The sequence below is a fragment of the Piliocolobus tephrosceles genome, chromosome 4 (genome assembly GCF_002776525.5).
Source record: "Piliocolobus tephrosceles isolate RC106 chromosome 4, ASM277652v3, whole genome shotgun sequence".
NCBI classification, from domain to species: domain Eukaryota; kingdom Metazoa; phylum Chordata; class Mammalia; order Primates; family Cercopithecidae; genus Piliocolobus; species Piliocolobus tephrosceles.
Genome location: NC_045437.1, coordinates 24,572,088 through 24,596,667, shown reverse-complemented (window position 1 = coordinate 24,596,667; position 24,580 = coordinate 24,572,088).

The following is a 24,580-nucleotide window of genomic DNA, read 5'->3' as shown; positions in this document are numbered from 1 at the left end:
TTCCTTCCTTCCTTCCTTCCTTCCTTCCTTCCTTCCTTCCTTCCTTCCTTCCTTCCTTTCTCTCGCTCTCTCTTCCTTTTTTTTCTTTCTTTCTTTCTTTCTTTCTTTCTTTCTTTCTTCTTTCTTTCTTTCTTTCTTTTTCTTTCTTTCCTTTTTCTTTCTTTCTTTCTTTCCTTTCTTCTCTTTCTTTCTTTCTCTCTCTTTCTTTCTTTCTTTCTCTTTCTTTCTTTTCCTTCTTTCTTTCTTCTTTCTCCTTCCTTCCTTCCCTCCCTCCCTCTTTCTTTCTTTCTTTCTTTCTTTCTTTCTTTCTTTCTTTCTTTCTCTCTCTCTCTCTCCTTCCTTCCTTCCTTCCTTCCTTCCTTCCTTCCTTCCTTCCTTCTCTCTTCTTTCTTTTTACTGCATTCCCTCTATCCTCGTCCCCTAATATTCATTCCCATTGCGTGCATATGTTAGTCCACTAGAGTGTCTCAAATCTTTCTCTATATTTTTCTTTATTCTTTCTTCTGTTAGTCAGATTGCATAATCTGTTGGCCTATCTTCAAGTGTGGTGATTCTTTAACTAGTTAAATCTCAAGAGCTTTTATAGTAAAATTTTCATTTTAGTTATACTATTTAACTCTAAAATTATAATTAATTTTTAACAAATTGAGTCATTTTTGATATTTTCTATTTCATGAGCCATTATCATTATATTTAGTTCTTTCATTGATGTTTTCTTTAGTTTTTTTTAACATATTTATAATAGCAGCTTTGAAATTTTATTTGCCAATCCTACCTTCTGGGCTCCCTGAAATACAGCTTCTATTATCTGCTTTTTATCGTATATGGGTCACACTTTCCTATTTCTTTTCATGTCTCATACTTTTAGTTAAAATGCGAACATTTTAAGATAATATGTTAGAGTTGCTCCCTTCCTTTAATTCTGGGGTTGTTTTTGGTGTCTTTCACTAGTTTATTTATTTAGTGACTTGGTTGGACCATTCCATGGAAGTCTATTACCCTCATTGTCTGAAGCTCCTAATTTTACTCATCCCAAGGTATCGCCCTTAGCATGAGTACAATTGCCTTATGATGACAGTGGTTTTAATGGGTTGTCTTTGATGGTCTTTTCCCATGATATCTCTGTAAAACTGTCTTCCTACACCAAGCTTTTAGGATCTGCTACTTGTCAACTGATTGTTCTGTTTTCCTCAACACTGTCCTGTGGCTGAAAGTGTTCCTCAGTCTGATTTAATTATATCTATTCATTTTGTGGAGCTGGTTTTGATCCCAGTTTTGAGTCCTATTCCAATCCCAAAAGGGCTCTTCTTAACTGTCTCTTTATCTGATTATGGTAGCTTTCTAATCAACCTGTAATTTAGTTTGTTATTCTTGTGGAACTACTAGCCTTCTTTTAATTGCTTACCAGAAAATTTCTGTTGTTTTAGAGTACTCCCTTAGGTTTGAACTTCTCCGTACTCTGCCACAAATAAAGTTAATTATTTGGGAGAGCTTCAGCAGCCTCTGTTTGTAATAATCTGCTTGGGCTTCCCAAACATAATAGTAGAAAATGGGTATAAAGAGCAGAAATGTATTTTCATAGTTCTGGAGGCTGGAAAGTCCAAGATCAAGGTACTAGCTAGTTCAGGTTCTGGTGAAAGATTTATTTCTGGCTTGCACATGACTGCGTTCTTGCTATGTCCTTACATGGCAGAGAGATACAGAAAAAGAGAGAGAAAAATAGTCCTGGTGCTGTTTTCTCTTCTTATAAGGTCACCAGACTTATCACTTTAGGGTTTCACCCTAATGACCTCATTTAACATTACCTCCTCACAGATCCTATTTCTGCCTACAATCATATGGAGATTTAGGAGTTTAACATGTAATATTTGGGAAAGGGGCAAAAAATTTTAGTTCATAAAAGTGTTCTTACAGCCTGAATGCCTTACTGGACAAAATCTCTGAGCCACTACTCAAGAACTGGGAATGAAGACAGTAACCCACTTGTTATGAAATGATATCCTGGCTTTATAAGCAGTGTCAGGTGGGAACAGTAGCCTCTGCTATCAGTTTTCATCTTCCTTTGTGGAAACTCTGATTTACTAGAAGGTTGGGGTGATAGTGACTGGAGTCTGATTGTTTTCAACTTGCTCTGTCTAGGGTAGAGTCTATTCTCTTGTTGGAGGTAAAAAATCCAGACCTCTTATATGTGCCTACCTGAAATAGCAACTTAACACCATAGAATTAGGGAGATGAGAATTACTTGCAGCCTACTTCTCCTTGGAAATTAGTATTAATAGTTTTAGACTGGAACCTGGAGATAGAGCAATTCTAGTATTATTGCATACATCTCAGGGCAGGACTGCCATCAGATTGAGCTGATGGTGGTTAGGGAAAAAGTAGGTCATGACTCAAATGCCAAAGACTCTTTCTATTCTTTCCACTTAAGGAAAATATAATATATTAATGGCAGTATGGTAAAAGCTTATACAAACAATGTAGAAGATTATGAAGAAATTATTTCTACAAAACAAAAATAAAATGATGACCATTTTGTCCAAGCAAAAATATCTAAGTCCAGCATTTGAATGCCATCTATGTTTAACTTATTATGTAATGAAATCTGAAGGTTTACTCAAAGAAAGATTATTTTCTATCACTTTTGTAATCGTATTTAAAGCAAATATCCAAAACAGAGAGAACTAAAAAAAAACTGGTATCATTTTAGTAACCTCTAATTGTGAATTAACATTAGCTAAGGTTTATTAGAAATAAAAGGTAAAAATTAAAAACAAGAAAATGTAAAAAACATACATATTGGCACTTATGAAAAATAGAGATTTTGGTAGAAGATTACAATTAATAGCATAATTTACATTGATAAGCTGTCATTATCAATATAATTATATTTATTATGGCATATTTGTTATTTAATTTTTTCACAATCTATGGCTCATAGATGGCTAGTAATCATTAACACCTTTTCTGAGAATTATGGAATATTGAAAGACACAGATCTATGGGCTGTCAAAATGTAATGCAAACAATTATTTTGGAAATGTTGCTAAACATATATAATCATAACTTGAAGATATTTCAGGTTTCACTTCACACCACTGCAGTAAAGCAATATTATGATAAAGCCAAGTCAGACAAATAATTTAGTTTCCTAGTACCTGCAAGTTATGTTCACACTATCTTAGACTGTTAAGTGTTCTGTTAGAATTATGTCTAAGAAAACCCCAAATACATACCTTATATAAAATACAATACTGTGAAAATTGCTAACAACCTTGTGAGACTTCAGCAGGTCATACTTTGCTGGTGGAGGATCTTGCTTTCATGTTGGTCACTGCTGATTTGCGGGTGGAGGCTGAAGCTTGGGGTGGCTGTGATAATTTCTTCAAATAATACAACAATGAAGTTTGCCACATCAATTGAGTATTCCTTTCATGACAGATTTATCTGTAGCATGCAACAGTATTTGGTAGCATTTTACTGTTAGTAGAACATCTTTCAAAACTGAAGTCAATCATCTCAAGCTCTACTACTGCTTTAGCAAGTAAGTTTATATAATATTGTAAATCCTTTGTTGTTGAGAGAAGTCAGGGACCCGAAATAGAGGCACCGGCTGGGGCCATGGCAAAGGAACACAAATTGTGAAGATTTCATGGACATTTACCAGTTCCCAAATAATACTTTCATAATTTCTTATGCCTGTCTTACTTTAATCTCTTAACCCTGCTATCTTCGTAAGCTGAGGATGTACGTCACCTCAGGACCACTGTGATAACTGTACAAATTAATTGTAAAACGTGTGTTTGAACAATATGAAATCAGCACACTTTGAAAAAGAACAGAATAACAGCGATTTTAGGGAACAAGGGAAGGCAACCATAAGGTTTGACTTCCTGTGGGGTTGGGCAAAAAGAGCCATAGTTTTCTTCTTGCAGAGAGCCTATAAATGGATGTGCAAGTAGGGAAGATATTGCTAAATTCTTTTCCTAGCAAGGAATATTGATATTAATACTCTGGGACAGGAATTTATTCCTTGGGGAAGGTCTATAAATGCCCGCTCTGGGAATGTCTGTCCTATGTGGTTGAGATAAGGACTGAGATATGCCCTGGTTTTCTGCAGTACTCTCAGGCTTCCTAGGGTAGGGAAAAACCATACCCTGGTAAATTTGAGGTCAGACCAGTTCTCTGCTCTCAAACCCTGTTTTCTGTTGTTTAAGACGTTTATTAAGACAACACGTGCACCACTGAACATAGCCCTTTATCAGTAATTCTGCTTTTGCCCTTTGCCTTTTGACCTGCGCTTTTGTCCTTTGTCTTGTGATCTTTGTTGGACCCTTTTCAGGAGTTTCTGATTTTGCCCTTGTACTCTTTCCTCAGAAGCATGTGATCTTTGTTTTCCTTTTTGCCCTTTGAAGCATGTGATCTTTGTGACCTGCTCCCTGTTCTTGCACACTCTCCCCTTTTGAAACCCTTAATAAAACTTGCTGGCTTTAAGGCTCAGGTGGGCATCACAGTCCTACTGATATGTGATGTCACCCCTGGCAGCCCAGCTGTAAAATTCCTCTCTATGTACTCTTTCTCTTTATTTCTCAGCTAGCTGACACTTACGGAAAATAGAAAGAACCTATATTGAATTATTGGGGGGTGGGTTCCCCCAACATTTTGTTGTCATTTCAACCCTTTTCAGAGCATCTTTGCCAGGAGCAGTTTCCATCTCAAGAAACCATATTCTTTTCCCTTCAATCAGGAGCAACTTCTTATTCATTCAAGTCTTATTATGAAAGTGTAGCAATTTAGTTGTATCTTCAAGCTCCACTTTTAATTCTCGTTATCTTGCTATTTTCAACCATATCTGCAGTTACTTAGTCCACTAAAGCCTTCAACTCCTCAAAATCATCCATGAGGGCTGAAATCAACTTCTTCCAAACTCCTATTATTGTTGATATTTTGACTATTCTGTCTCTTAATGACCTTTAGAATAGTGAATCCTTTCCAGTAGGCCTTCAATTTAGATCCATCAGAACAATTACTACTTATGGTAGCTACAGCCTTATGAAATATATTTCTTAAAGAATAAGACTTGAAAATCAGAACTATTCCTTGCCTTCTGGGCTGCAGAATGGATATTGTGTTAGCAGGCATGGAAATAGCATTAATCTACTTGTAAATCTCCTCCAGAGCTCTTGTATGATAAGGTTCATTGTCAATGGGCAGTAACATTTCAAAAGAAATATTTTTTCTGAGTGGTAGGTCTCAATAATGGGCTTAAAATATGCACTAAACAGATGTGCTGTCATCCAATCTTTATTGTTTCATTGATAGACAACAGACAGAGTACAATTAGCATAATTTTAAGGGCTCTAGAATTTTCAGAATAGTATTATAAATAAGCATGTGCTTTAACTTAAAGTCACCAACTGCATTAGCTACTAAGAAGATAGCCTGTTTTCTAAAACTTTGAAGCAATTATTTCTCTGCCCTATGAATATCCTAGATTACATAAAAGGCAACTTTACTTACACCAAAAATATATTGGTTAATGGAATCACCTTCATCCATTATTTTAGCTAGATATCCTGGATAACTGGCTGCAGCTTCTACATCAGCAATTCATGGTTCACCTTGCACTTTATGTTATAGAGTTGGCTCTTTTCCTTAAACCTCATAAAACAAACTTTGATAGCTTCAAACTTTTATTCTGAAGATTCCTCAAATCTCTCAGCCTTCATAAAACTAAAGGGAATGAGGGCCTTGCTCTGCATTAGGTTTCGGCTTAAGTACACGTGAGTTGTTTGATCTTTTCAGACTACCAAAAAGTTATCAGAATCAGTAATAAGATGATTTCACTTTTTTATTATTCATATATTCTCCTTTTTTTTTTTTCTTTTGAGATAGAGTCTCACTCTCTCACTCAGGCTAGAGTGCAGTGGCATGATCTCGACTCACTGCAAGCTCCACCTCCTGGGTTCATGCCATTTTCTTGCCTCAGCCTCCAGAGTAGCTGGGACTACAGGCGCCTGCCACCACGCCCAACTAATTTTTGTATTTTTAGTAGAGATGGGGTTCCACTGTTTTAGCCAGGATGGTCTCGATCTCCTGACCTTGTGATCCACCCACCAATTGAGTAGAACTTTTTAGTGTCTTCAAGAACTTTTCTTTTGTATTCACAACTTTGCTAACTGTTTGGCACAAGAGGGCTATCTTTGGTCTGTCTCAGTTTTGGGCATGCCTTTCTCACTAAGCTTAATTATTTCTAGCTTTTGATTGAAACTGAGAGAATATGACTCTTCCTTTCACTTGAACATGTAGAGGCCATGGAAGGGTTATTAATTGGCCCAATTTCAATATTGTTGTGTCTCAGGAAAATAGGGAGGGCTGAGGAAATGGAGAGCAACAGGGAAACAATGAGTCAGTAGGGCAGTAAGGTAACACACAACCTTTAATGGTTAAGTTCACCATCTTATATGATGCTCCAAAACAATTATAATAGTAATATCAATGATCAGTAGTTACAGAACATCATAACAGATACAATAATCGTGATAAAGTTTGAAATATCATGAGAATTACCAAATATGACACAGAGACAAGAAGTGAGCATATGTTGCTTGAAAACATGTTGTTAGACCTCCTCTACATAGGGTGGCCACAAATTTTCAATTTGGAAAAAAAATACACACAAAAGTGCATTAAAGTGAAGTGTAATAAAATAACATATGCCTGTACAGGAGCTCTTTTTATTTGTTGTTTATTAATATTATGTTGTTTCACGATTACGCTTTAGTATACTACTTTTCTTATTACAGAAATTTTACTTAGAAGACATTCTTCTCTGTTGTTGACTATGTTAGGAAATAACTAATGGGTTAGATGCAAAGTAGTTTCTTTTCCTTTTTTTTTTTTCTTTTTTCTTTTTTTCTTGACAAGATCTCACTATCACTCAGGGTGAAGTGCAGTGGCACAATCACAGCTCAGAGCAGCCTTGACCTTCCAGGCTCAGGTCATCCACCCACCTCAGCTTCCTGATTAGCTCTGGGACCACAGGCACAAACCACCATGTCTGGCTAACTTTTTGTATTTTTTATAGAGATGAGGTTTTACTATGTTGACAAGGATGGTGTCAAACTCCTAGATTCACTCAGACCCCCTACCTCAGCTTCCTAAAGTACTGCAATTACAGGCATGAGCCACTGTGCCCAGCCCAGGAGTAATTTCTTTTCTTTCTTTTTTTTTTTTTTTTTAGCTGGAGTCTCACTCTGTCACCCAGGCTAGAGTACAGTGATTTGTGCTAATCTAATTTTAGAGAAAGATTTGAAGTTGATAGGTTGATAAGTTTATTTAGAACTGAGCATGAAAATTTACCATGGCCAGGTGAGATGTTCAGATATATAATGATGGAAAAAAAAAAAAAAAGGAAAAATATTATTAAGTATTAAAAGAAAAAAGCATGCAATCATTTAAGAGCAATGTCAAAAATATTGGGTAAACAAACAATTACTGATTGATTAATATTATTAAATCAAAATATCTAAAAATCTACTAAATATAGCTAAGTGCTTTATGTATTAGATACTATGGAATATAAAATGAGAGAAATATATGTGTTTTTCTTTTACGTCAACGTAACAATTTATGTTCCATTTTGATGAATTGCTTTTAGTGTTATTAGCTCCTATCTATTAAACTGATTTTAATTAATTTTAAAGTTTCTACTTTAGTATCGATATATCTTAGCAGATACTTTTTGCCATTAAAATTTTTTTAAGTTATGATATAACTGACTTTTTAAAAGTAAATAAGAACGCCATTTGATAAATAGAAAAATACTTATATAAGGAAATCTCAATATGTAATTTTTATTTTATTGAAAAAGAACACTAATTATTAAAGATGAAGCACATGAGTTTAGAAAATGTATCATCAGCATTCAACTGTATTCATTTTAAACATTAAATTGCAATAAAATTTTATAATATACCTGTCCAAGCAGACTAATTTCTTAAACGTTGCCAAACGACATATATATGGGCTAAAAATAGTGTTAGGGCTTTGTAAAATGTCTTTTCTAAAGTTTATAAATGGAAGGCCCATTTTTCCATTTTGATTTATTGCAAGAAAATTGTGTCAGCTATTTAAAAGTTATTCTTCAACATAATAAATGCTGTCATCCTATGTAGCACTTTTGCATATAAATGACAACTCTGACCAATAAAGCTAAACTATTTTAATAACAACTGGATAAAGCTTCTACTGAATATTGATTTTAAATTGCCCTTTCATACTTTCAGTTAGCTAAAGGTTTTATAGATAAATATGTTACTATATACATGTTAAACACATTCCGGAAAAGGACTATATTACAGAACATGGGCTGTAAGCAAAACCAACAAGATAATATATTTTATAAGAAACCATTTTGTGTTTAATATACAATATTACTGTTAGGAAAATCACAGAATATCGTAAGAAATTTATTTGCATATTCCACATAAAAACAAAGCTTGGCAATTGGGATGGAGTGAAAAGTGTAAAATATGTACAATATCTTGTGAATATGTTATTTGTGTTTTAAGTGACAATAAATATTCTCCCTAAAAATGCCAGATTATTTTTGTTTTGTTTTTAATTGTTGGTCTGAAATGTCTTTAAACATATAAATAAACTAATATTCCCTGAAAAATATCTAAAAGTATAGTTAGGCAGGTGACCACAGTGAACCTATATTGTTTCAAATGGAAGAAATATTATATTTGTACAATTTCCCCAAAAAACTTAAATGTAGGAAAATTTCTGACATAAAAAACTTTAATCAAAAAAATACATGTTTAAAAAATCTAAAATTTTAATGTAGATCAACAATGTTATCCATATCTCAAGCACTATCGTTTCTCAAAATATTTTAATTACTTATATATATCAGTTTTATAAGAAGAAAATAAAACGTATTGAAAATCATAAGCAATATCAACTTTACAATAAAAAACATTTATTTTATTTTTGTGTTTACACATTATAATTAGTTATTTTTACATATTTTTGATACTTTCCAATTTTTCTGAATGACTGAAATATCTTGCTATTAAAACAGAAACAAAATTTGGATTTATTTACAATATAATTTATAATCATCATATCATACATTTAGGAAAAAAAATTATTTAATTTACCAATACATAACCGATAAGTTGCTAGTAACAAGGAACAGCGTAATCAGTGTTGAATCTTTTTCAGAATATCCACTGAAGATAAATTAAAAAGTGTACCAGTGTGTCTTTTTCAAAACAACTAATTTAACAAAAACCTCTTTATTACATAATTTATTAAAAGAATTTTATAGTTTCACCAAGAAAATCTTCACTATTTCTAAATAACATTCTTTGTTATTTCTGGAAATTGCACAGAAATCATTCCAGAGAATCTTTGTCTCTTCTTTATATTGTTTCTTCTACCAAGTTACAATCAGGTTATCATCTGTTATATTTTGCCCAGACCTTGAACTAATTTTCATATCTGAATAATTTTTCAAAATCAAATACCTATTAACAACTTCATTGATTATAATAATTTGAAACATAAAAATAAAAACTCTTTATAATTTTTTAAAATTTAAAAGATAGGAGCAGTTAATATATCTCAAAAAATCAGTTAGCAAAATGTAGGATAAAATTGACAGTTTGCTCAGGAGATACCAAAAAGCTGCTCTCAGGAACAAGAACCTTAGTTTCAAATTTAACAATGAATTCTTTATATATATGCATATGTACACACACTCACAAACACACACATATACAAATATATAACTTTGTGTATATATAAATTACACACACACATATGTGTAAAATCATCACATGATAATTTGTGTCTTTCTACATAAGATAAATAACAGTGCAACACTTACTATGTTTCAAATGTTTGTTGGTGAAATAAAGATAACTTGAAAATAAAAAAGGAGGATAGCAGGAAAAAATTTTGACCTTGATATCAATGTTGATAAAATACAGACTTGTAACACTATTGATTCATTGTTAGAAATTTTCATAGTTAATACCACTGATAGCAACTGCCTTATAAATAATGTTAAAATTAAAATAATCTCAAAAATAACAATGGAAATACTGAAAAGAGACAGTGTTACATGGTAGTTTAAAAACCATGAAATTACAATTATAGAAGATTAAAATTTAATTTTTATTGTATTCTGTATCAACTCTAGAAATTTATCATAAGCAGTTTATCAGAACTTCCATCTTGCATGTCAAAAATATACATTTTGACATGCAAGGATACAGACTGCACCAAAAATTAATGAGTTTGTCTTCCATCTAAGATTTGCCTTCTCTATTGTTTGCATTCTCTTGAAGGACACCATCACCTACACAGATTTATAAGTCCAAAACTTGAGTCAATAAATAATACTGTTTCTTTTTACTCAAATCCATTCCTAGTGTATCACAATGTTCTCTAAAGTAACCTCATATATTTTTCAGACATCAAATGCAGATTAGTCTGATTCCTCTGGCAAACCATTGTTCAAACTTTCTACGTTACTGCCACAACCTCCTCATAGTTCTACTTATATCTCCTGTGCCCTGTAATTGAACATACATTAATTTTCCATATATGTCAGTATATCTACTGTCAATACATCAGTGTAAACATACAATGGAATATTAATTACTTTTTTAAAAGAAGAAGATTTTGCCACTCAATACCATGAATAATCCTGGAGGCCATTTTATTAAGTAAAATAAGCCAGTCACAGAAGGAAAAACACTGCATCATTCCACTTATAGGAAGTATTTAAAATAATCAAATCATAGAAATAGAGTAAAATGGTGGTTGCCAGGGGATGGAGCAGGGAGAAATGGAGTGTTGCTGTTTAATGGGTGAATCTTCAGTATTTCACGAGAAATAATGTCAAGAGATCATCTGTACAACAATGTGCATATAGTTAATAATACTTTATTATGCATTTACAAATTTGTTAAAAGAGTACATCTCATGTCAAATGTTTTTACAACATTTTTTTTTTTTCAAGAAAAACCCCTCAATATCAGCTACCATGCTCTCTGTAATTGCTATTGAAATACACATGGCATGTCTTGCTCCTTCTCCTACTGTTTTGCTTTTTTTTTTTCCTAATACTTTTCTACACTGGAGCCATAGTGATCTTTTAAAAATACTATTTAGATTGTACGAATTATTTATATAGTTTGAATAATATTAACCCCTTGCTGAATATATGGTTTGAAATACATTCTCCCATTCTAAAGATTGCCTTTCTTTTTTTATTATTTCATTTGCAATGCAGTAACTTTTTATTTTTCTATAGTGTCGTTTGTTTACTTTTGTGTTTTATACTTATGCTTTTGGTTTCGTAACTAAAATAGAAAAAAAACCCAAATCATTTAGAAAGGGACCAAGGATCTGAATAGACATTTTTCAAAAGAAGACACGCAAATTCATATATGGAAAGTGCTTAACAATACTAATCATTAGGAAAATGTAATTTAAGTCTACAATATCACCTCATATCTGCTAAGATGGCCATCAAAAATTGAAAAGTTAACACGTGTTGGAGAGGACATAGAGAACAAGGAATCCTTATACGTTGTTGGTGAAATGTGAACTGGTAAAATATTATTAAAAACAACACGAAGTTTCCTCAAAAAATAAATAGGACTACCATATGATTTAGCAATCTCACTTTTGTGTATATATCTAGGGGAATTGAAATCAAATCTTAAAATAATATCTACATTCCCACATTTATTGCAGCATCGTTCACAATAACCAAGGTATGGAAACAATGTAAAGTTCATCAACAGATGAATAAAGACAATATTTTATAGGCATTGATAGACATAGATACAATGGAATACTTTTTAGCCTAAACGAAAAAACTATAGTCATTTGCAATAATATGAATAAAACTGGAGGACATTATGTTACCTGAAATAATGCAGACACAGAAAGACAAATAATACATGATCTCACTTACATGTGGAATCCAAAAAATGAAAATTCACAGAAACAGAATACAAAGGTAGTTACCATGAATCCAGAATGAGAGAAATGAGGAGATCCTGGAGGAGGGTGGGGCGAAATGGGAAGATGTTGATCAAAGGATATAAACTTTCTGTTAAAAGATAAATTCAGGAGATCTGAGCTGCAGCCTCATGGCTATATTTAATAATAATATGTTGTATACTTGAAAATGGTTGCTATGTGAGGTGATGGATATGTTAATTAGCAGGATTGTGTTCATCATGTTCCAAAGTATGTATATATCAAAACATCAAATTGCCCACTTTAAATATATATAAATTTTGTTTTATGTATTTTATATATTGAGGTTAATTGTACCTCAATTAAGATGAAAAAGGAAAAAAGAAAGTTAAAGTGAAAATCATATCTAACTCACCAACCAGAAACAACCACTGAGAGTAATTTAATGTACTTCCATCCAATTTTTCCAGCTCTGTGAATATATTTTTATATATCTGTATTAATACAGATACACACAGTTATATAAACCTTTTAATGTCTATTTTTTTCTCCATAAAATAAGTGCATTTGCAGTAGCAAATTTAGAGGCTTACATAAAAGTTGAAAAAGTGAAACAAAATAAGATTCTGAAAAATCTTCCAAAAATAAAAATAAGAAAATATCACTAGGATCATCTGATTCCTTGGATTAAGATCACATCTTTCAATATATCCTATTTGCCTTTGAAACATATTTAAATTTTTCTATTTTGCACCTAAGATGTAGGTTAGACCCTGACTTTTCCCAACTCACTTGACAGATCTTGCTTCTCTTCCCTCCGCTTCAAACATTTAGTGTTTTGTTTGCTTGTTCATTTTACTTTAGTTTATGTTCTTTTCTTCAAATGCTGCAAGCACTATCCTCTATTTGTAGCTTTGTGTATTCTTCTCATCCTGTTTTATTTTTTATTCACCAGGAGTTTTACATGTTGATTAGGTCTTTACGTTGTTGGGTTTCCTGTACAATTCTCTGACAAGAATAACTGAATGCTTCCAATATGTGCCCTTTTATCATCTATTACAAGAATGTATTTTGTTATGATTCTTTCTTGTGAATTATCTGTTTTCCTTAACAATGTATACATTTGTTTGTGTCATAAATATTATTGCTTTTGCTGACTCCTGTATCCCCAGCATTTAGCACTGTCAAAAGCTCCCATTAAATCTCGTTAACTTGATTTTGAATAAATAGGCATATGAATAAATGTGGGCATTCAGAAGCACCCAGCCGTCGTCCCCAGTCCTATTTTTCTTTCTACTAATAGTCTTATACTCCTTCATTTCAGAAAGCATCTTAAGGATAAAAGTTGAATAATATTGTATGATAAAGGCAAAAGCCTGCACTGAAATGAAGGGAGGGAAGAAACATATGGGTTCAAACCAGAATCTTCCTGATTTTATGTCTGATGGCTTCTGATATCTCATCATGTTTGGAAGAGAGGTCATAAACTAAGACTGGCATGAGTGTTTACCATTTGAGCTTTAAGGGATAATGAGGAATTAATGATGTCCTTTCCGTGCAGTATTGAAGATACACTGTACTTTATAAGCATGGATTGGTATGTAGCAGTATGTTTGATTTTGAGATTTCTCTGAGTGATGCTCAGTAACCTGAAGAGTTCACAGAGAAGGTAGATGGTAAATGTAACCTAGTTTTACTTTTTCCCCACCACAAGCAGAGCACTCATATTGGAGAATGATTCAAATGAAAGGCCTTAGAATTTAATCTGATTTTGAAGGGAATAGATAGCTATGGGATTATACACAGAAGTAGGGTAAAAGATAAAAGAATCAATGAACTCAGAACACTAATAGATAGATATCTTAGTATATTTGTGTTGCTATGAAGGAATATTTGAGGCTGTGTGATTTATTTAAAAAAAGAGTTTTATTTGGATCATGGTTCTGTAGGTTGTACAAGAAACATGACGTCAGTATATGTTTCTGGTGAAAACCTCAAGCTGTTGGCAGAAGCAGAATGAAAGTAGGAATCACATGATTAGAAGAAAAGGAGGAAAGAGAGGAGGGAAACCCCAGGCTTTTTAAAATAATCAGTTTTCTGTAAATTGAGTGAGAACTCATTACCATGAAGGCTGCACCAAACCATTCATAAGGGATCCACCCCCACCACCCAAACATCTCTCACTACCAACATTGGAGATCAAACATCAACATGAGATTTGGAGGGGACAAATATCTGAACTATGTCAACAGAAAGCACTGAAAGTACACTAAATTGAAGTAAAAAACATGATTGTTAGGTTAGTAGTGGATAAGCTGAGTCTGCCTGGCTACATCCACTTTCAGTGTGGTCTCATTTGCCCAGTTGAAGCACTTGCCAGCAGCCATCTCCATTACTCTCACTGGCAGACCCTGTCTAACAGTCAGACGGCTTCTGCAGAGAGGCTCCCACCAGCTCACACAAGCCTGCAACCCACTCACTGTTGCTTCACCACCACTCATTTGCCTGTAGCCTCCCTCGTGCTTTGCTGGAGTACATGTGCATACTGATCCCACCACCACCATACTGCCAGCATGCGCAGGCACATGGGACCCACTGCTGCCATGCCGAAACCCTGCCGAAGTACATTTGCTGGCACCCCTCATTGGAGTGTTATTGTTAGCAGACGGGAAACACATTGGCCCCTCCAGTGTAGTATGTGCTTAACCTCGAAGGGCCACAAAAATAGCTACAGGCTTAGAACTAGCACCCCAGGGTTACAACATTCAGCCCAGGAGTGCTGAACTGAACTGAGATTGGCCTCCTGAAATCATTCAGAAATGAAGTCAATTGACTAAATTCAACTTATACCACAGTCAAATCCTCAAGGACATTACAAAATACAAAAGTAAAAAGCCCCATTTAAAAGATAGAAACTTCAAACATTAAAGGAACACCAGCCCACACAGATGAAAAAGAATCAGCACAAGAACTCTGATTCCAGAACCCTAAAGTCCAGAGGTTCTTCTTACCTCTAGATGACCACACGATCTTCCCAGCAATGGTTCTTAACCAGACTGAAATGGCTGAAATGACAGATGTAGAATTCAGAAGCTGAATGGCAACAAAGATTATCAAGTTTCAGAAGAAAGTTGAAACTCAATCCAAGGAATTCAATACAAAGATACAAGAGTTGAATGATGAAATAGCCATCCTGAGAAAGAACCAGACTGATTTTCTAGAGCTGAAAAACTCACTACAAGCATTTTATAATGCAATATCACAAGAATATGCCAAGGTGAGGAAAGAGTCTCAGAGCTCAAGGACTGGTTCTTCAAATCAACTCAGTCACACAAAAACTAAAGAAAAAAGAACTTTAAAATGAACAAAATATCTGAGAAATGAGGAATTCTGTAAAGGGACAAAATCTGTCACTAACTGGTATCTCAGAAAGAGGGGAAGAGAACAAGCAGCTTGGGAAAACATATTTGAGGATAGGACACTGTCCACAAAAATTTCCACAACCTCACTAGGGAGGTTGACATGAAATTTAGGAATTTAAGAAAATCCAGGAAAGATTCTATGCAAGATGATTATCCCTAAGACATCCTAGTCCTTATATTCTCCAATATGAATGTAAAAGGAGCCAGTAGCAAAGCAATCTCAAGAAAAAAAGAACAAAGCCAGAAACATTACACTACCCAACTCTATACCACAAAGCTACAGTAATTAAAAAAAAAAAATGAAAGCATGGCACTGGTACAAAAATTCACACCTACATCATTGGAAAAAAATAGAAAACTCAAAAAAGCTGCACACATACAACCATCTGATCTTCAACAAAGTCAACAATAACAAGCAATAGAAAAATGGCTCATTCAATAAATGGTGTGGGGATAGCTGGCTAGACATACGCAGAAGATTAAAACCAGGCTCCTTCTTTTCATCATATACAAAAATTAACTCAAGATGGATTCAAGACTTAAATATAAGACCTAAAACTATAAAAACTGTAGAAGAAAACCTAGGGAATAACATTCTGGACATAGGACTTGGCAAAGATTTCATAGTAAAGGGTCCAAAAGCAATTGCAACAACAACAAAAAAATAGAAATGTGGGACCTAATTAAACTAAAGAGCTGCTGTACATCAAGATAAACTATCAACTGGGTAAAATGAAGCCTGCTGAATGGGAGACAATATTTGCAAACTGCATCCAACAAAGGTCTAATATCCAGAATGTATAAGAAACTGAAACACATCACCAAGCAAAAACAAATAACCCCATTACAAATGGGTAAAAGACATGAACAGACATTCTCAAAAAAGACATGCATGCAGCCAACAAGCATGCAAAAATACTTAACATCACTAATCATAGGAGAATGCAAATCAAAATCACAATGAGATGCCATCTCACACCAGTCAGAATGGCTATTACTAAAAAGCCAGAGAAAATGAAACACATATCTTTTTGTGGGAATGTAAATTAGTTTAGCCACTATGGAAAAGAGTTCAAAGATTTCTCCAATAACTTATAACAGAGCTACCATTCAAACCATTCCATTCCTGTGCATATACCAAAAGGCATATAAATCATTCTACCATAAAGACACAAGCATACACATGTTCATTGGAGCACTATTAACAAGAGCACAGACGCAGGATCAACCTGGATACTCATCAACAGGGGACTCGATGAAGAAAATGTGGCACAAATACCATGATATACTATGCATCCATTAAAAAAAAAAATAGAATTATGTCTTTGGCACAACATGGATGCAGTTGAAGGACATTCCTAAGTAACTTAATGCAGGGACAGAAAACCGAATACTGCATATTTTCACTTGTAAGTGGGAGTTAAACATAGACTAAATATGAACACAAAGAGAATAGACACCAGCGCATACTTGAAGGGGGAAGGTGGGTAAAAATGAATATTTAAAAATGTGGGTACTATGCTCATAGCATGGGTGACAAAATAATTTGTACACCAAACCCCAGCAACCTGCAGTTTACTCATGTATTAAACCTGTATGTGCACCTCAAAAACTGAAAATAAAAGTTGGAAAAAAAAAAAGAGATGGTCCCTCCTAAACATGGGTAAATACGTTGGGAGTCTGTTGATCCCAACCCCGTAATACCAACAGGCACATAGTGGCAAATTAGGGACCCATAGTTACGATTGCAGCATATAGGTTCACACTGCCTAGGTGCAATACCAGCTTCATCATTTACCAACAAAGCGACTTCCTAAAAATGTCTTATGTTATTTGTGACTAATATAAGTACTTAATAGTGTACATAGGGTCAATACAAGACACAAGAGCTACTAAATCTCTTAAGTGTTTAAATTATAAGGGGGTAAGCTAGAGAGACTTGATATGTAGAGGTTTGATCTAGAGGTTTACCCCATAAAGCATTACAGGTAATACCAGTAAATCATACTCTACCTGCTTACAGGACTAATAGAAATTATTCTCACACTTTATTCTTGCGCATTACTTGAGGGTAAAATTGCTACAGATTTTTAAGAACTGTGGGAGCATGCTTGGTCCATGGGGTGAGTCCTAATTCTAAACAATTGGTGGGAAAAAAACCTGAATTATTTAATTGGCTTACCTGCTTCCTTGCTCATCTCAAATCCTCAAAATGCCTTATTTGAAAATGAAACTCGTTAGAATCCATGAAAAAGATGAACAGTGCTGGCATGATGGATGTGCTGGCCCGTAGTGATGGCTCACGCTTAAACTTCAAGTTTAGAATTTCTTTTTTCACGTGCACAGGCTCAAACATTGCTCTGAAAGTTAGACACTGTGACAGGTGCCTGATTTTACAAGGTGTTTTATCCCAAGCAAATTATTGTGTAGGAATCTCTACTATATTCATTACGCTTCTGTATTGCATAAAAATTACCACCTCTGACTTCTTTACCCAATGAGAGAGGTTTTCTGGAAGTGCTTGATTTGTGGCTGAGAGAAGAGAGTGATCTTTTGTATCAGGGATCTAGATGAATATAATTTCAGGGTTGCTAGCTATAACTTCTCCTTCCACAGGCTAAAACAGAACAGCCCTGTCATCTAGTTTGAATTCTTAAGTCCCATTTGGTGTCTAGAAAGTTTTACTGTAGTCTTGCAATTCTGTTATTTATACTAATGAGTATTTTTTAACTGAAACAGTTTGAATAGAATTTTTGTCAGCTCCTTCCAAAAATAAAATGCCTTTCAAATAAAAGCTAAAGTAACATTTAATTTAAAACTAGTTAAGTCACTTTATCTGAAAATACATCTTGAAATCTTCATATGGAGTTTTATTCATGTCATTATTCATACAAGCATGTCTCCCTCCTTTTTCCAACAGATTCTCATTACTAGAATTATCATTTTATCACTCACATTTCCGTCAGACATAATTTCTTCATTAAAATATTCAGAAGTATTGTTTGTTTTTTAGTAACTTCAGTTAGAGTGTTGTTCAAAAATATTCTATTCCTTAAATTCCCTCTCAATAGAGGGATAATATTTCTCATCCTGCCGCTTTGGCTTGACTGAATGACTTGAAGGGTGAGGTTAGAGTAAGGCAGGTAACACAGGACTGTGAAAATTCAAGATGAGATCCTATCTTTATTTACAACTTTGATATTTTGTTTATCCAAGAACTTTTTGCATTAAAAATACACTGAATTTTTTTTTAATACTGCTTATTACGTTTGTTGGCAGCCCCTTAAATTTTGTCCCCCAGATGAGTGTCTCACTCACTCCCAGACAAGTTTGGACCATCTGAGTGCTGATGGATGTGGCAATGGGCCACTCCTGAGCCTTGGCAGTTAAAGACCTCTTGTGGTGCTGCTGGCTTTCTTGTCCCTCTGCCATCATCATGAGAAGAGCATGTGGAAGAAAGCCTGCTGGTCCCAGGAGGTTGAGAGACACATGAGACTGAGGCAGACTTAGCCTTAAATCCCTGTGATGAAGCAGAAGCTCCCAGCCTCACAAAGACCCCCTGACCCCCGACTCTCTGCAATCCTGCAAACCCAACATTCTCAAAATCACACTCACATAGTCTCCTGGTTCCTGTTGGCAAATATCAACCTGATGCCGCTACTTTTATTTATTTTTCTTCTCTCTCTCTCTGGTAAAAATCCATTTTCTTTTATTTTTCTTTCTCTCTTTTTTTTTTTTTTGTTTTTTTGTTTTTTGAGATAGAGTCTCACTGTGCCACCCAGGCTGGAGTGCAGTGGCACAATCTCAGCTCACTACAACTTCTGCCTCCCTGGTTCAAGTGATTCTCTTGCCTCAGCCTCCCGAGTAGCTGGGACTATAGGTGCATGCCACGGCACCCAGCTAATTTGTTGTATTTTTAGTAGAGGCAGGGTTTCATCGTGTTAGCCAGGATGGTCTTGATCTCCTGAACTGGTGATCCGCCTGCCTCGGCCTACCAAAGTGCTGGGATTACAGGCATGAGCCACCGCACCATGCCAAAAATCTATTTTCTTCTACTGTAAAAAACAACATCTCACTGGTGGCAATCCAAGGCGATATGAAAAAAGTTCCAGCAGCTTGAATTAAAAGATACTGTAGCTGTTTGAAAGTAAGAATATTTTTAGGTCTTGATTTTATTCTGTACAGAAAGCATGCTGACTGCAATGTTCAGTCACCAGGGAGAGTCTGTTCTCTAATGCCCACTATCTTGTGCCCAAGGAGGATTATGGAAACTGAAGAGTTTTCCAGAAGCAAAATCAAAAGCCATGAAAAATAAAGGTCCAGGGAATACTCTCAGGGAGTAAATCTAGGTCAATAAAAATAAATAATCCAGAGCTCAAGGTAGCAGAACCTCACATTAACCCATGGATTTTCAGAATTGCTATAGACCAGTAAATATTAAGCGCTTACCATTGTGATTATATCCCTTTTCTTCACTATTGTAAATTGGGTATGTGGGAAATAGATAATTTTTATTTTTATTTCACAGGTATTGGATCAGAATAATTCTTATCCAGACCCGATTAAGATTATGAGATCCTAGGCCTCAAGGCTGATACAATGTGACTTTTTAATATCCTGTGGAGGAAATAAGTTTAACTGACTTTTGAAAGAAAAGTAAATAATTGTTACCAAGGCATAGTGTGGAATATTATTTTAGATTCTTCACATTATTCCCTCTTACATGGGATTGTGACATGCACCAGATGGGAAGATGCAAACACTTTCATGTTCAGCTACTAAAATGAGGGCAAACATTACAGTGAGCCAGTATTGATTCAATATCTGAAGACATATTTTTCTGTCTACTCACTGTATTCCAAGATTACCATGAAATTATGTCCCAAGTAGATGCTAGTCCAAGAAAAAAATGTAGGTAAACATTAAAGAGAGATGATCTAGTAAAAAGTCTATTAACCAACAACCTTCAATGCGTAGTGGAGCCATCCCACCTAAACTGTACACCAGTGAGGGAGAAAAATAAATGATAGTTTTGTAAGACATTGAGTTTTGAAGTTGTATATTATGTAGTGTACATATAGCAGTAGCTGACTCAAGCACAAGAGTTAACTAAATTTCTATGAAACAGTTTGCTAGTTTCAATAGTTATAAGGTTCTAGAAGAGTTGAACCAGGTGGCAGCATTTAACTGTCAAAGGCAAGATGGGTAAAAACTGTCATAACGGGCTGCAAGACTGAATGAAACCAGCTGGCCTTGGCATGCAAGACCAGTGGCAATGAATAACAGAACGTAGTGTTCCCAGTGAAAGACAGATGGATAGCCAATGTGGATACAACTTTGCTTATACAACAACAACAACAAAAATCAAGAGTTGTCAATCAGAGGGCTAAGGTCATTGACTTCATGAAGGGTTATTATCTCTCACCCAGTCTTTAAAACTCAGTCAATTCTCAGAGCAAGATTGAATGAGAAAGTCCTATGCCATTTGGGATAGAAAGTGAATTGTTTCAGAAAGAACCTATCTTTTTAATATACTTCTTTCTAATTTTTGTATGTAGTAATTATACATGAGATGCTTTGATACAGGCGTGAATTTTTTAATCTAATTTTTCACCAAACAGATCTACGGTTATTTATGAGAAATACTATACATTAAGAAAAAGAATATTAAAATCTTACAAGAGCAATTGATTAGAAGGTGAGTTTGCACTGATAACAGAGGATCAAAACACAAGCTCAGCTCCTCTGTTAGAGTGGGATAAATGGATGTTATGAAAGGATTCTTGTACACAGTCCCTTTCACAATGCATCCAGTGGTTCCTGGGACCCACCTGGTCTTTCATTAAATAATATAAAATAATATTTATAGCAATGATCATAATTCTCATGGTAGTTTCATGACTTATGTAGTAAGATTATGACCAAAACAAGATGAAGCTGAAGACCCAGAAACTAATCCTTCTTTACTCAAAGAGTCAATTTAAAAAACAAAAATATATCAGATAGTATAGGAGAGATTAATGTCACCCTCAAAGTCAAAAGTAACAAGTATTCTGCAAACCCTGGAAAGACTGAGAGATAAACCCTACAAAACCTTAAGACTCTGCCATATTAGTGACATTTTAAATATCTAATGGTTTGGAGTCATCCTATCCCAGATATAGAACAAGTTGTTAAATGTTTCAATTCCCACCATGAAGAGACACAGTACATGAAGATAGATCACCTTGAATTTTTCAGACAGCACATAGTGAAACTGGGAATGTGGCTTTAACCAGTCACTTAGAGGACTGCCATATTTGGGTAACAGCCAGTGAAAGAAAGAGTTCTACAGCAGGCCCAGGTTTTGATACAAGCTGCACTGCATTCAATAACAAAACCCAGTAGACTCTAAAGTCCTGATATCTGTGGTAGATAGAAATGGCATATGGTGTCTCTGGCAAGCTCTAACAGGAGAGACCTTCTGCAGATCCCTAGCATCCTCAAACAAGACCATCTGCAGCATATTTCTTTTGCCCATTCAAAACAGCAATGCCTGACAGGCCACTGCACCTACTCTTGTTTGTATAAAGAAATGATTTGACCAGAACTACCCATCGTTAGCTAGATGAACCACCAAGGCATTGATTCGGTGCAATAATGTATAGATTTAGGAGTGGACTTACTCAAGTGTAGAGAGCACACATTTACACACACACACACACACACACACACACACACACACACAAACATATCCACAAAAAGAGAAGGTAGACTCTATGTATCTACTGAGAGTATTATGGATTGGATTGTGCCCTGGAAAGATTTGTTACATTGAAATCCTAAACCTCCCTTCCCACAATGTCTCGAAAATGTGACTTGTTGGAAATAAGATTGTGGCATATAAAACCAGTTAAGACGAGGTCATGCTGGAGTAAGATGGGCTTCTAATTTAACATTACTGGTGTCATTAGAAAAAGAGAGTATTTGCACATAGATATTCACACAAGGAGAATGCCATGTGAAGATCAAGTCAAAGATCTACAATCCAAAGAAAGGTATAGAATGCCAATAAATAACTAGATACTAGAGAAGACGCATGGAACAAATCCTCCTTCACCACTCTAAAGAAATCAAAATTGGGATTAGGCACAGTGGTTCACGTCTGTAATCCCAGCACTTTGGGAGGCCAAGGCAGGGGAATCATCAGGTCAGGAAACCAAGACTATCCTGGCTAACATGGTGAAACCCCGTCTCTACTAAAAATACAAAAAATTAACTGGGTGTGGTGGTGGAGGCCTGTAGTCCCAGCTACTTGGGAGGCTGAGGCAGGAGAATGGTGTAAACCTGGGAGGCAGAGCTTGCCGAGATGGCGCAAGGGCACTCCAGCCTGGGCAACAGAGCGAGACTCCATTTCGAAAAAGAAAAAAAAAAAAAAAGAAATTAAAATTGTCCAACACCTCAGTCTTGGACCTCCAACCTCCATAGCTTTGAGACAGTATATTTCTGTGGTTTAGACCACCCAGTACATTGTCTTCATTACAATACTCTTAGCAAACAACCAACACTGGTTTCACTGAACTCTCCCTTTCTCACATCATACATATGGCTTTGTTGATATATGTTTAGCAAATTTCTATGACTAGTTAATGGACAAGGAGAAAAAAGTGAATAGATTACTTTGAAATATTGGTTGGACCTGCTAAAATGAGTGTAGCCTACCTAATGATAAAGAGATAGTGTCCCATTTAACAAGACTGTAGCCAGAAGTAACAATACATTAAAAATTTCAGGCAGTGTGGAAGGACCTGGGAGAAGGTTCAGGTTCCTGGAATGAGAAAGATTAGAACATGAAAGAGAAAGTGGTTTAAAGAAGACCCATGGAACGGTAGACCTTTTCCACAAGGACAGAAGGAACAATAAGATCAGGGACACAATAAGGATTCCATGGAAACTAAAAACATGTTTGCTATCTGCTCATTTTTCTGATAAGGATAAAGGAAATAGTTACTCTACCAACTGGGATAATTTTCTTGATCTTCATGGGGAACAGGTGTTAGTGCTATATAATGGGAAAGAGAGAAGAAATTCTGTAATGTAGAGGACTTACTGGGGTGGCTGTTGATGCTTCCACACATAGACATAAGACTGTTAATTGTTGTGACAATCAAGGACTGTCACAGAAAAAATAATCAAGGCTCAGATCCCTCAGAAATGAAAGCCTCGGTCACTTAACAGCAGAAGCAAACTAGATCAGCAGAAATACTGGATAAGGGTGAAAGTGAATCTAGAATTGTGGTAGAGGAATAAAATGATGACAATTAGTTATGCCTTTATGAATAGCTGAAGCATGGGGATCACAAATTTCTAGTTGAACGTTTTTTGGAAGCAAAATTTCTCCATGATACGTGAGGTCATGTCTTCCTTAGAAGGATGTAGCGGAATTGGTACTGAAATGGTACAGAAATGTGCTCAGGTATTTTAAGAAAAACAACTAGCAGCTACTTCTAACTGTTGCAATGCAAATGAAAGTGACACTTGGATATCTATTTTCATCTATTGTGTTTACAATAGTTGCAATCCTGAAGAGTTACTAACTGGAAAGAGTGAACTCAATTTGGGTGTGTTGAAATGGGGGTAATTGAGTAGAGGTACACCCATTTTACCTTGGTTCCTTTTTACTCAAAAACAGTTACAATATATTTCAATGGCTTCCTAGCTTTTTATGACTGAAAGTGTTCGCTGTTCATAGAAGTGTGTTCAACTGATACACAGAAATATCAGCATGTCAACTCCCCATTGTTTACTCTCAACAAATGAATACTAGAAATTGAAAAAAAAAATCTAGTTTCCTTAGATTTTGGGAGACATTTTGAGCTCAATACTTTTTAAAGGGACACCTGTGGGATTTAGTGTCAAGTTCTTAGAGCAATAACCAATTTATTAACATTCTTTACTAACTTTCCGTTCCTTTTCTCACTTTCTCACTCTTTTTCTATGTTACTTCTGGGCAAGGAAACGCCATGAAGTACTTTAGTAAACCTTCTAAGTTTGAGACATATTCCTCCTTGTGTATTTGATATTTCTTGAGTTCATTCACTAAATAAAATACTTACACCCAAATCATTGTGTCAGGATCTACCTTTGAGGTACACTAAATATTGAGAGGAATA